Below are 13,789 nucleotides of genomic sequence, written 5' to 3'. Positions count from 1 at the left end.
TCTTCTGCCTTCTCGTCATCTTCTACCTGCACGAACACTGACCGAATGCTCTGAGCTCTGTGTCCAAGCACATTAATAGAGAGGCGAATGGAAAGAAAAGATGTGGTAGAAAAAAGTGTACAAGCAATAGGGACAACCGCACCCTGTGGAGGATTGTGAAACAAAACCCATTCAAAAATGTGGGGGAGATTCACAAAGAGTGGACTGCAGCTGGAGTCAGTGCTTCAAGAACCACCACGCACAGACGTATGCATTGCTTGTGTCAAGCCACTCTTGAACAAGACACAGCGTCAGAAGCATCTAAAGACAAAAAGGACTGGACTGCTGCTGAGTGGTCCAAAGTTATGTTCTCTGATGAAAGTAAATTTATCATTTCCTTTGGAAATCAAGGTCCCAGAGTCTGGAGGAAGAGAGGAGAGGCACAGAATCCACATTGCTTGAAGTCCAGTGTAAAGTTTCCACAGTCAGTGATGGTTTGGGGTGCCATGTCATCTGCTGGTGTTGGTCCACTGTGTTTTCTGAGGTTCAAGGTCAACGCAGCCGTCTACCAGGAAGTTTTAGAGCAGTTCATTCTTCCTGCTGCTGACCAACATTATGGAGATGCAGATTTAATTTTCCAACAGGACTTGGCACCTGCACACAGTGCCAAAGCTACCAGTACCTGGTTTAACCCTCTGGGGTCCTATGTGTTTTGGGGTCCTGGAGGTGTTCTGACATGCTCTAACATTTGTGCTTTTTTCAGTTATTTATAAACATGTTAATGGCAAAGGTGTAAATTCACTCTATATAGCACAAACAGGGCTACCATAATATGTTAGCAAGATGTATGTACATGTTTGTATTTTTGAGAGAATATTGTTTATGCATGGTTATTGAAAAAACTCAAACTTAAAGTCTCTGAAATAAGGCCACAAAACACATACTAAATATGTGTCCACAAGACTTTTGACTAATGGATGTTCTCGCCTAGGATTTTTGCTTCAAAATGATCTGAAAATCATCCTTCCAAATCATTCACATAAAACAATACATTGATTTAAATTTAGTAAAACACTTTTTGTTTGGAAAGGCAATATGCGAAATGGGTGTGACTCATGTATAATGGTCTGATTCACACCTGTGAAGACAAAAGATCTGCTTAATGAGCCTGCATAATGAGCTTTTCACAGGTGTGTCACTGAGCCACAAGAAAGAATACAAGGACACAAGAAAAGAAATGTGTATATATACTACAAAATTGGTTCACCGTTGGAAACATCTATAAAAAAATAGTATTTTTCCACTTGTATTTTTGCTTGCAAATTGTATAATATCCAAGGTGAACATTTCTAGTAATTGTGTAGTTAATTCTCATACTGTATTTTCAGAAAGTTTTGGATATGTATCCTCTCCCCAAATTTGTCACTAATAAAACACAATACAAATAATTTGAAGAGAAGGCTTATATTGACCTTTTAAGATTTTGTTTAAATCTACCTTGTAAATATATTATTTGCTATTTTATTAAAAAGGTTACAATTACAGCAACAATTAAAATAACAATATTTCAAGTGTAATATTTCTTTGTAAAAACTAAAGTATACATTTTATCATACATATTTCAAAGTTAAGGATTCATTAGTTTGAATAAAGCCTACATTGGAACAAACACTATAATAGCATCCTAGTTGATGACTTTATTTTTGACAAAACAAACATAGCCTATAATATTTAACATTTGAGCAGAAATTGGTGAACAAAATCTTATTCAATGTGGCAGTAGTTTAGTTTACAGTAAACAGTTAATAATCTATCCAAAAACTAGTCAACGAAATGTTTTCTTTCATATTTCTTCTGTAACATAGGCATATCGTTTGTTGTTTTTATGATAGCCTATATTAGGGCATATAAATATTAATTTGCAGTTTAATACGTTGCTAATACAAAGACATTTTAACGTTATTTCAACATATCACGGCGGCCTTTGATACAGTGGACCATGCAATCCTTCTGTCTCGCCTTAACCACTATGTTGGCATTAAGGGTACTGCGTTTCAGTGGTTTTCGTCTTATTTGACTAATAGAACCTATTCTGTAGTGATTGGGAATTCGTCCTCTTCTACTACTTCTCTTTCCTGCGGGGTGCCACAAGGCTCTATTCTCGGACCAGTTTTATTTTCACTCTATATGCTGCCCCTTGGGTCCATCATAGCCAGACATAACATAGCTTATCATTGCTATGCTGATGATTTGCAGATTTATTTGCCGATGAGTCCAACAAATAGTGATGCATCTGGGTCACTAATTGATTGCATTGACGACATTAAATTATGGTTAGGAAAAAACTTCCTTAATTTGAATGAAGATAAGACCGAATATATTTTATTTGGCGAGTCTGCAAACGCTGACCCAAATACATTAATTTCAAAACTTAGACCGACTGTGAGAAATCTCGGTGTGACTTTTGACAGTAGCCTTAAATTTGACAAACAAATTGACAGCGTGGTAAAAGCAAGTTTTTTTCAACTACGCCTATTGGCCAAGGTCAAACCATTTTTAAATCGTTCGGATCTTGAGAAAGCTATTCATGCTTTTATTAGCTCAAGACTAGACTATTGTAACGCACTCTACGTGGGAGTTTCACAGTCCTCGCTCAGGCGCCTTCAGCTGGTGCAGAACGCAGCAGCTCGCCTTTTAACTAATACACGCAAACGTGAGCATATAACTCCTATTCTTTCTTCACTCCACTGGCTTCCTGTTTCTTTTAGAGTAGATTTTAAGATTTTATTGTTTGTTTTTAAAGCTCTCAACGGCCTTGCTCCACCTTACGTAACTGAGATGCTAACTTTGCGAGAGTCAAACAGGAATCTTAGATCAACAACTCAACTCTTGTTGGAAGTCCCAAGGACAAGGTACAGACTCTGGGGTGACCGGGCCTTTTCTGTAGCTGGGCCAAAACTTTGGAACAAGCTACCTGCCGAATTACGAACAACCACAGACTTAGGCCGTTTTAAAGCGAAGCTTAAGACTTATTTATTTAGACTGGCTTTTATATCGTAGCATTGGTTGAGTCATTCTGTGTTTTCTTTTCTTTTCTTTTTTGTTTTCTTTGTTTTCTTTGTGACATACATTTATTATACATCTTGATTATATATTTTATTTTTATATTTTGCTTTGTATTGTTGTTGTTGTTTTTGGAAAGCACTTTGGTTCACCTTGAGTGTTGTAAAGGGCTGTATAAATAAATGTTGATTGATTGATTGATTGATATTTCAGTCGATTTTCACTCATCTCAGTATAGCAATAGGGTTTGGTAAAAACTGTTCAGTTCATTCATTCACACACAGACGCGATTCATATTTAAACAGTCTTTTTGCGGTTTACATACACTATGATATCGCAATTAGAACACTAATAAAAAAACTTACTTCTCAGATGGATATTTCATATTTCTTTGTAAAAACTAAAGTATACATTTTATCATACATATTTCAAAGTTAAGGATTCATTAGTTTGAATAAAGCCTACATTGGAACAAAGACTATAATAGCATCCCAGTTGATGACTTTATTTTTGACAAAACAAACATAGCCTAATATATAACATTTGAGCAGAAATTGGTGAACAAAAGCTTATTCAATGTGGCAGTAGTCTAGTTTACAGTAAACAGTTAATAATCTATCCAAAACTAGTCGACGAAATGTTGTCTTTCATATTTCGTCTGTAACATAGGCATGTCGTTTTTTTATGAGCCTATATTAGGGCATACATATTAATTTGCAGTTTAATACGTTGCTAATACAAAGACATTTTAACGTTATTTCAACATATTTCAGTAGATTTTCACTCATCTCAGTATAGCAATAGGGTTTGGTAAAAACTGTTCAGTTAATTCATTCACACACAGACGCGATTCATATTTAAACAGTCTTTTTGCGGTTTACATACACTATGATATCGCGATTAGAACAATACTAAAAAAAAACTTACTTATCAGATGGATCCGTTGCTCCTCGAAATGAAAAAAAACAGTACATGTTCTGAGGTAAATGTCCCAGGATTATTCCTCACACAGCCTCGCAAGAAGAAATAGTAGGCTACATTAATCTGATGATTACATTTGTTGTGTTATCGCGTTTATGAGGGGCGTTGACACTTTGCATGTGTTGCTTCAGATCATTTGCGTTTGAATACCGCGCGCTCTCCGTGGGCGTGTCACATTAGCAGAATAATGAGCTGAGAGAACGATAATGAGATCGGCTGACACCTCTCTCTTTTTTTATAGATTACATAAACAGAGAATATTTATTTTAGTTTTGAATTAGATATTTTAAAAGTACAAATTTAAATGATTATAAAGATATATTGCTCGTGCTTGTGTGAATAGTATTCGCTGAGCTTTGTTTAAGTTTAGAGACGTGCACCAGAAAAAAATTTAACGGAGACAGAGAGGCAGAAAGCACACCCTGTTTATTTTCTTCATTTTACAAAAGCACACGGTTTTGATGTTAATGTGAGTGTACACAAAAAAAAGAAGACCCTCTATAGTTATAATCATGTGTTGATTTTATTTATATGACCAAAAATGACGGAGTATTTTAAGTCTATGTTGCTGCTATGTGGAAAAAAAACAGCAAAACGCGCCGGCGCGTTTCTCGACCCCAGAGAGTTAAGGACCATGGTATCTCTGTTCTTAATTGGCCAGCAAACTCGCCTGACCTTAACCCTATAGAAAATATGTGGGGTATTGTGAAGAGGAAGTCCCAACAATGCAGAAGAGCTGAAGGCCACTATCAGAGCAACCTGGGCTCTCATAACACCTGAGCCGTGCCACAGACTGATCGACTCCATCCCACGCCGCATTGCTGCAGTAATTCAGGCAAAAGGAGCCCCAACTAAGTATTGAGTGCTGTACATGCTCATACTTTTCATGTTCATACTTTTCAGATGGCCAACATTTCTAAAAATCACAGATGTGTTTGTTGTCTGGTCTGCAGTGAGTGTGATGTGTGTGTGTTCTCTGGTCTGCAGTGAGTGTGATGTGTGTGTTGTCTGGTCTGCAGTGTGTGTGATGTGTGCGTTGTCTGGTCTGCAGTGTGTGTGTGTGTGTGTGTGTGTGTGTGTATGTGTGTGTTGTCTGGTCTGCAGTGAGTGTGAAGTGTGTGTTGTCTGGTCTGCAATGTGTGTGATGTGTGTGTTGTCTGGTCTGCAGTGTGAGTGATGTGTGTGTTTTCTGGTCTGCAGTGTGTGTGATGTTGGTTGTTGTCTAGTCTGCAGTGTGTGTGATGTGTGTGTTTTCTGGTCTGCAGTGTGTGTGATGTGTGTGTTCCCTTTCAAGGGAACTCGAGCAGCGTTTGAGACGCGGTGGGAATGCCCTGCGTGATTACTTCGTGAAGCACGTGTAAAATCAGTCCAATGGAAGCCCGCTACGACATAGGTGACGTCATAGACCAGTAAACTATAAAGCAACCCTGAAATCAGACCGCGATAGCTTCTGCACCTTCAGCAAGCGCTCTCTGTATATCTGTCCTTGTCTATTTATTGTTGTCTGTCAAGCCCCTTATATATTTATATATATATATATATATATATATATATATATATATATATATATATATATATATATATATATATATATCACTATGGCGAGCAAGCAAAGTTATAAACCTTGTGTTGTGCCTTGCCCTCGTTATATCACGGGTGGGGACACACATCCTATGTGTATTGCTTGTTTGGGAGTGGAGCATGCCCAGTCAGTCCTCGAGGGGGCTGACTGTGAGCATTGCTTGAGTTTGTCTATGAAAACTCTCCGCTCTCGCCGGGCGTTCTTTGAGGAGGACGGTTCGGTTCGCGCTCCCCGAGGTGCGGGTCCCGCTGCTGCCGAGGCACAGCGTCGAATTTCATCTTGGGGTTCGCAGATGGATCTAGTAGCGGGGTTTGAGACGGGCCCCGCCCTTTCTCAGCCCTTACCTACTGGATTCGGTGTCTTTGCCCAGGAAGGAGCCCGCTCTGCGGCTTCTCCTTCCCAGGCTGAGGCACCAATATTACGGCTATCCAGTTCTGAGGATCTGGATGTCGGTAGTATGGGGGATATTGAGTGTTCGCCAGCTCATACCCCTGCTGATGAGGAGCTTATGGAGGTTTTATCTCGTGCTGTTACTAAATTAAATATTGAGTGGCCAGCCGATGATTTCGATGTTGAATCTAGAAAGAGTCTTTTAGATGAACGTTATTTACCATCTAGATCACGACCTCCTCGTCGGGAACTCCCGTTTTTTCCCGATCTCCACGCCGAGGTTTCGAGATCGTGGATTAAACCGGCGTCTTTCAGAGTGCATAACCCACAAACTCAGAATTATAGTAAAGTTCAAGGGATTGATCATTATGGTTATTTGACTATGCCTCGTGTTGAAGACACACTAGCGAGCTATCTCTCCCCTGAGTCTTCTTCTTCTCTGAATGTATTAAAAAATACATCTTTGTTGGTGGGTAAAGCTTATTCGGCAGCAGGTCAGGCCGCAGCATGTTTGCACACTAATTCGATTCTCCAAGCGTACCAGGCTGACCTGCTGAAGGACATAGACGATAGTGAGGAAGTTAAATTGTGTCGTCGATAGGTTTCAAGAAAATAAGAAACAAGCGGCTGCGTTTCAGAGGTTTCTTCCTCGCCGGTCTATTGTCCCCGAGGCTGCTCGTAGTATAAAGTCTGAGCAGCCTCATCCGTCTACGAGCTCCGCTCACAGAGTTCAACAAAAACAGAGGGTCGCCGCTCGGGCACCTCCTCAATCTACGGTTCCTGAGTGGCGCTCGCAGCCCAGACCTGTTAGGGGTAGACAAGATCTGAGGACTGTTATCTCTAGGAGAGCTTGGGCTAAGAAGAAGTCCTGACGCCAAGGCTATCAGGCTTCTGAGGGTGGTCCCCTCCTTGGCACCCTCCGGGGGGCGACTCTCCGAGGAGAGCCGCAGCGCTGCCACTTCGGTTGTTCCCTGCCGGTTCGCCGCTTCAGGGCACCGAGGTGTCAGCGTCCCCGTGCAATCCTCTGAGGAGGGTTGTAGAACGGTCAGTTCGGTTGTTCCCTGCCGGTTCGCCGCTTCAGGGCGCCGAAATGATTGTTCAATCAAATCCAGAGGCCAGTCTCGAGAGACTGGTTCCCTTATCGGAATTTCTGGCAGCGTGGAAACTTCTGCCAAATATTTCTCTATGGGTCCTGCACATAATAGAAAAGGGTTACAGAATTCAGTTCGGTTCTCGTCCGCCCAGATTTCAAGGAGTCCTCCCCACGGTGGTGGACTCACAGCAGGCTCTGGTAATGGAGCAAGAAGTACTGACACTTCTTCGAAAGGGAGCTATAGAAAGGGTTTCTCCTCCCAGCAGAGAGTCAGGGTTTTACAGCCGTTACTTCATTGTTCCAAAGAAGGATGGAGGGCTGCGTCCTATTCTAGACCTGCGCCAGTTAAACAGCAGGGTTCAGAAACTCAAGTTCAGAATGCTTAAACTCAAACAGATTGTATCACAGGTTCAGTCCGAGGACTGGTTTGTCACAATAGACTTGAAGGACGCCTACTTCCATGTATCTATCCATCCTCATCACAGGAGGTTCCTGAGGTTCGCTTTCGGGGGCGAAGCATACCAATATCGGGTTCTTCCATTTGGCCTAGGTTTATCTCCCCGCACTTTTACAAAATGCGTGGATGCAGCTCTGGCTCCGTTGAGACTCCAGGGCATCCGCGTATTAAATTACATCGACGATTGGTTGATTTTAGCTCAGTCAGAGCAGGTGGCAGTTCAGCATTGAGATGCTGTTCTGTCCCACATAAAGAGTTTGGGGTTGCGGCTAAACACCAAAAAGAGTGAACTCCTCCTTGCTCAGAGGACCACTTTTCTAGGTGTAATTTGGGATTCGACCACAATGCAGGCACGCCTGTCTCCTGCTCGTATTTCTGCGATTCTCACAGCCACAAAGAATGTGAAACTAGGCCAGTCACTCACTGTGAAACAGTTTCAGAGACTGTTGGGTCTCATGGCAGCTGCGTCCAACGTTATTACTTTTGGCCTTCTGTACATGAGACCCCTGCAGTGGTGGCTCAGGACCAAGGGGTTTTCTCCTAGGGGAAATCCGTTCCGCAAGATCAAGGTCACGCGGCTATGCCTTCGTGCCTTGGCCTTGTGGAAGAAACCTTGGTTCCTCGCCCAGGGCCCAGTGTTGGGGGCTCCTTGTCGACGCGTCACGCTTTCGACGGATGCTTCCCTCACGGGATGGGGGGCGGTCATGAGTGGCCGCTCGGCGCAAGGTCTGTGGCAGGACCATCAATGTTCCTGGCACATAAATCGTTTAGAGTTGATGGCGGTATTTCTAGCACTCAAATATTTCCTGCCAGACCTGAGAGGCCATCACGTGTTGGTCCGCACAGACAACACTTCGGTGGTCTCCTATATCAACCATCAGGGGGGTCTGAGGTCACGTCACCTTTGCAAATTGGCCCACCAGATCCTCCTATGGGCCCAGGGGAAGTTACTGTCGCTCAAGGCGGTATATATTCCGGGGCGTCAGAATGTGGGAGCAGATATTCTGTCGAGACAGGGGCTGAGGCCCGGGTAGTGGAGACTTCACCCAGAAGTGGTGGAGTTCCTGTGGGAAAAGTTCGGTCGTGCTCAGGTAGACCTTTTCGCATCATCAGATTCAACCCATTGTCCCATGTGGTTCTCTCTAACGCACCCAGCTCCTCTCGGTCTGGATGCTATGGTGCAGGTGTGGCCGAGGCTGCACCTGTACGCCTTTCCCCCGATATCTTTGCTTCTGGGGGTTCTGGAGAGGGTTCGCCGAGAAGGGGCTCGTCTGCTACTAGTAGCCCCTTATTGGCCGACCCGAGTTTGGTTCTCGGACTTGGTGTCTCTTCTGGACGGCTCCCCCTTGGAGATCCCAATCAGGGTGGACCTCCTGTCTCAGGCCGGGGGCACGATATTTCACCCTCGGCCGGAGTTGTGGAAACTGTGGGCCTGGCCTCTGAGGGGGCCAGGCTCAGGGAGACCGATCTTTCGACCGATGTTGTAGAAACCATTCTTCAATCCAGAGCTCCTTCCACGAGAAGGCTGTATGCGCTAAAATGGAAACTTTTCACCACGTGGTGTGTTGAACGTCAGTTAGATCCTGTTAACTGCCCTGTTGGTTCAGTTCTTGATTTTCTGCAAGACCGTTTCTCGGCCAGGTTATCTCCTTCCACCCTAAAGGTTTACGTGGCGGCTATATCTGCCTACCACACCCCTCTGGGGGGTACTTCTATTGGGAGAAACCCTCTAATTACTCGCTTTCACCGTGGTACATTGAGGTTGAGACCTGCACTGCACTCTAGAGTACCGGCTTGGGACTTGGCCATTGTACTCGAGGGTCTGGCTTTAGCTCCCTTTGAGCCCATCGAGGAGGTTTCTGAAAAGTTCCTCACTCTAAAGACTTTATTTCTCCTTGCTATCTCATCTATCAAGAGAATTGGTGATTTACATGCTTTGTCGGTTGCTCCTTCATGTCTGGAATTTGCACCTGGTATGGTGAAGGCATTTCTCTACCCCAGGCCGGGTTATATTCCTAAGGTCCCACTGAATGTTGGGGGCCCAATAGTGCTGCAGGCCTTTTATCCTCCACCCTTTAATACCCCTGACCAGGAACAGCTTAACCTGTTATGTCCAGTCCGGGCTTTAGATGCCTACGTTCACAGAGCTGCCCTGTGGCGGAAATCTGAGCAACTATTTGTTTGTTTTGGGTCACTCAAGAGAGAATGCCCTGCATCTAAGCAGGTTATGAGTAAATGGATAGTCGAGGCTATTTCATTGGCTTATGAAGCGGCCGGACAGCCTTCACCTATGGCTGTGCGGGCCCATTCTACTCGGAGTATGGCGGCCTCTATGGCCTTAATTTCGGGAGTTTCCCTTCTTGACTTATGTAATGCGGCAGGATGGTCCTCTCCGCATACATTTGTCAGGTTTTATGACCTTGACCTCTCCACTCCTGGGGCGAGGTTGCTTGCTTCTTAGTGTGCGCAGGACCTCACACAGAACGGGCATTTGTCATTATGGCGTAGTGGGTATAGGGTTCCCACCGCGTCTCAAACGCAGCTCGAGTTCCCTTGAAAGGGAACGTCTCAGGTTACGTATGTAACCCTGGTTCCCTGATAGGGAACGAGACGCTGCGTTTGCCTGCCATACTTCCTGCATGCCCTGATCGACTTGCTTCAGGTTTTTCAGAAGCTATCGCGGTCTGATTTCAGGGTTGCTTTATAGTTTCCTGGTCTATGACGTCACCTATGTCGTAGCGGGCTTCCATTGGACTGATTTTACACGTGCTTCACGACGTAATCACGCAGAGCGTTGCCACCGCGTCTCAAACGCAGCGTCTCGTTCCCTATCAGGGAACCAGGGTTACATACGTAACCTGAGACGTTTTCTGGTCTGCAGTGTGTGTGTGTGTGTTTTCTGGTCTGCAGTGAGTGTGATGTGTGTGTTGTCTGGTCTGCAGTGTGCGTGATGTGTGTGTTGTCTGGTCTGCAGTGTGTGTGATGTGTGTTGTCTGGTCGCTGTGTGTGTGTGTGTATGTGTGTGTGTGAGTGTGTGTGAGGGAGAGTAGATCGTATAGATGTGTGTGTGTGTGTGTGTGTGTGTGTGTGTGTGTGTGAGTGAGAGAGAGTAGAACGTATAGATGTGTGTGTGTGTGTGTGTGTGTGTGTGTGTGTGTGTGAGTGAGTGAGAGTAGAGAATATAGATGTTTGTGTGTGTGTGTGAGTGAGAGTAGAGAATAGAGATGTGTGTGTGTGTGAGTGTGTGTGTGTGTGTGTGAGTGAGTGAGAGTAGAGAATAGAGATGTTTGTGTGTGTGTGTGTGTGTGTGTGAGTGAGTGAGTGAGAGTAGAGAATAGAGATGTGTGTGTGTTAGTGTTTGTGTGTGTGTGTGAGTGAGTGAGAGTAGAGAATAGAGATGTTTGTGTGTGTGTGTGTGTGAGTGAGTAGAGAATAGAGATGTTTGTGTGTGTGTGTGTGTGTCTGTGTGTTTGTCAAGTCACCTTTATTTATATAGCGCTTTTTACAATACAGATTGTATCAAAGCAGCTTCACAGTGATAACATGAAAATAATATAACAAAGTTTGTTTCTAAAAGAAAATTGCGTCAACGTCCACCTTAAGTAAGGCAGATCAATAATATTATTGAATATTAAATGTCCCCAACTAAGCAAGCCAAAAGCCAAGGCAACAGTGGCAAGGAACCAAAACTCCATCAGGTGACAGAATGGAGAAAAAAACCTTGGGAGAAACCAGACTCAGTCGGAGGGCCAGTTCTCCTCTGGCCAACGAAGGAACAGTGCATGATTTATGATTCGGGCAGCATTACAAGTCAGATTGGATCGGAAGATTTAGAATATTTATCCATTTCCATCTTTTGGAAGTCCAAGTAATCACGCCGGTGTTGAGACGAGTTGTTGAGGATCAGTGCCGTCCACCATAGAGGGTCCATATCGCCGGTGTTGAGTCGTCTCTTCACAGGCTTTGTGATTGGGGCATCTGAAGTCTCCGTGAGAGGCTGGATACAAACTGGAGCTGACGAACGCCATTTTTCTCGGGACTCGTGTCCCGAGATAACAGCAGAAAAGCAAAAAGGGAAAATAATTAGCGTAGCTGCTGTTCATAATGATTTCCATAACACGGGCGTAAATGATAAAAAACATGAAGACAGTGATTCTTGCGTCCCAGAGTCACCCCCCTCTGTCCCCCACTCAACTCAGCCCTGCTTACTGACCTCTACATCCCTCCTGCTGCTGAGACCCAACCACAATCTCACAATCTCTCCGCAGCCCAACCATACGCGCCGACCCGTTTGACTAAGGCTGTCGAGCCCCACTGGTGCGTTAATATGCAGTTTCAGTGGCAACGGTTCCGTATGGCATACCACCTACCGCAAAACACAATATCTACCCAACCACCCGTCATTCACGCAATATACACAGGAACGTAATGACTGTAAATACTATGCAACCTATACAAATAACCTACAGACTCTTCAAGTTTTATAATATTAAATGCATTTGATCTGATTCAGCAGTGGTATAAAAGGTAAGCATTATGTAAATGCTTGGCTAAAGAGATGCGTCTTTAATCTAGTTTTATACTGGGACAGCGAGTCAGAGCCTCGAACAATATCAGGAAGGCTATTCCAGAGTTTTGGAGCTAAATGTGAGAATGCCCTCCCTCCTTTAGTGGACTTAGATATCCTAGGAATGACCAGAAGCCTCGAATTTAGTGATCTTAAAGAACGCGATGGATTGTAGGGCGATAGAAGGTCCATTAAATACACAGGAGCTAAACCATTTATGGCTTTATAGGTCAGTAATAGTACTTTGTAATTGATACGGAACTTGATAGGTAACCAGTGTAGAGATGATAAAATTGGTGTTATATGATCATATTTTCTTGACCTAGTAAGAACTCTAGCAGCTGCATTTTGCACTAATTGTAGCTTGTTTATTGAGGATGCAGGACAGCCAGCTAATAAAGCATTACAGTAATCTAGTCTCGAGGTCATGAATGCATGAACTAACTTTTCTGCATCAGAAACAGATAGCATGTTACGTAGCTTTGTAATGTTTCTAAGGTGGAAAAAGGCTGTTCTTGTAACATATGAAATATGATTTTTGAAAGACAAGTTGCGGTCTAGTATAACTCCCAGGTCTTTTACTGTAGTGGATAAAGTAACAGGACATCCTTCTATATTAAAGTTGTATTGTAAGTGATTTTGTGGGTAGTTTTTTGGACCAATAAGTAATACCTCCGTTTTATCTGAATTTAGTAGCAGGAAATTACGCGTCATCCAGCATTTTATATCTTTGAGACACTCTGTCAATTTAGATGAGTTAGTGTTTTCATCTGGCCGTGATGAAATATATAATTGAGTGTCATCTCCATAACAGTGGAATTTAATTCCATGTTTTCTTATAATATTACCAAGTGGCAGCATATATATTGAGAATAGCAGAGGGCCTAACACCGATCCTTGCGGCACTCCATAGTCTACTGACGTTATCTTCGATTTTTCCCCATTTAAACAGACAAAATGGTAACGGTCCGATAAGTACGATCTAAACCAGCTTAATGCCTGTCCCTGAACACCAGTGTAGTTTTGTAGTCGATCCAGGAGTATTTTATGATCTATAGTGTCGAACGCAGCACTAAGATCGAGTAGAACTAGTATTGAGATACAGCCTTGGTCAGAAGCTAAAAGTTAATCATTTGTAATTTTAACTAGCGCAGTCCTGACTGAAATTTTTCATAAATCTCTTTTTCTTGCAAGAAAGAGCACAATTGAGCGGACACAATTTTTTCTAGTATTTTAGACATAAATGGAAGATTAGAAATGGGTCTGTAATTTGCTAAGTTATTTGGATCTAATTGCGGTTTCTTAATGAGAGGTTGTATTACTGCCAGCTTGAATATTCTTGGAACATGACCTAAAAATAAAGACGAGTTAATAATATTGAGAAGAGGCTCTTCCACTACAGGTAACACTTCTTTCAGAAATTTAGTGGGTATTGGATCTAATAAACATGTTGTTGGTTTAGATGCAATGATAAGTTTATTTAGCTCTTCCTGTCCTATAGTTGTAAAGTGGTGTAGTTGTTCCAGAGGGGCCATAGTTGAGGCTGAATCATAAGACACCATAAAAGAGTGTACATTTACAATTGTGTTGCGGATGCTTTCTATTTTCTCATTGAAGTAGTTCATAAAATCATTACTACTATACTGTAACGGAATATTTTGCTCTGGTGATGTCTGT

At 43.1% G+C, this 13,789-nt stretch overlaps 1 long non-coding RNA gene across 1 annotated transcript in view; it reads left to right on the top strand.

Moving 5' to 3' along the window:
- Positions 1-10,735: 10,735 nt before the first annotated feature.
- LOC143756313 (uncharacterized) overlaps positions 10,736-13,789 on the top strand; it is a 59,331-nt gene continuing 56,277 nt past the window's right edge. Inside the window, exon 1 of the long non-coding RNA XR_013210022.1 lies at positions 10,736-10,787. This is a non-coding gene — a long non-coding RNA (uncharacterized LOC143756313). The remainder of the gene's footprint in view (positions 10,788-13,789) is intronic.

The sequence above is a fragment of the Siphateles boraxobius genome, unplaced genomic scaffold, assembly GCF_051911475.1.
Source record: "Siphateles boraxobius isolate OS27281-9 unplaced genomic scaffold, OSU_SipBor_1 107, whole genome shotgun sequence".
Lineage (NCBI taxonomy): Eukaryota > Metazoa > Chordata > Actinopteri > Cypriniformes > Leuciscidae > Siphateles > Siphateles boraxobius.
Note: the sequence above shows the minus strand (reverse complement) of the source record. Positions and strands in the feature narration are given on the sequence as shown.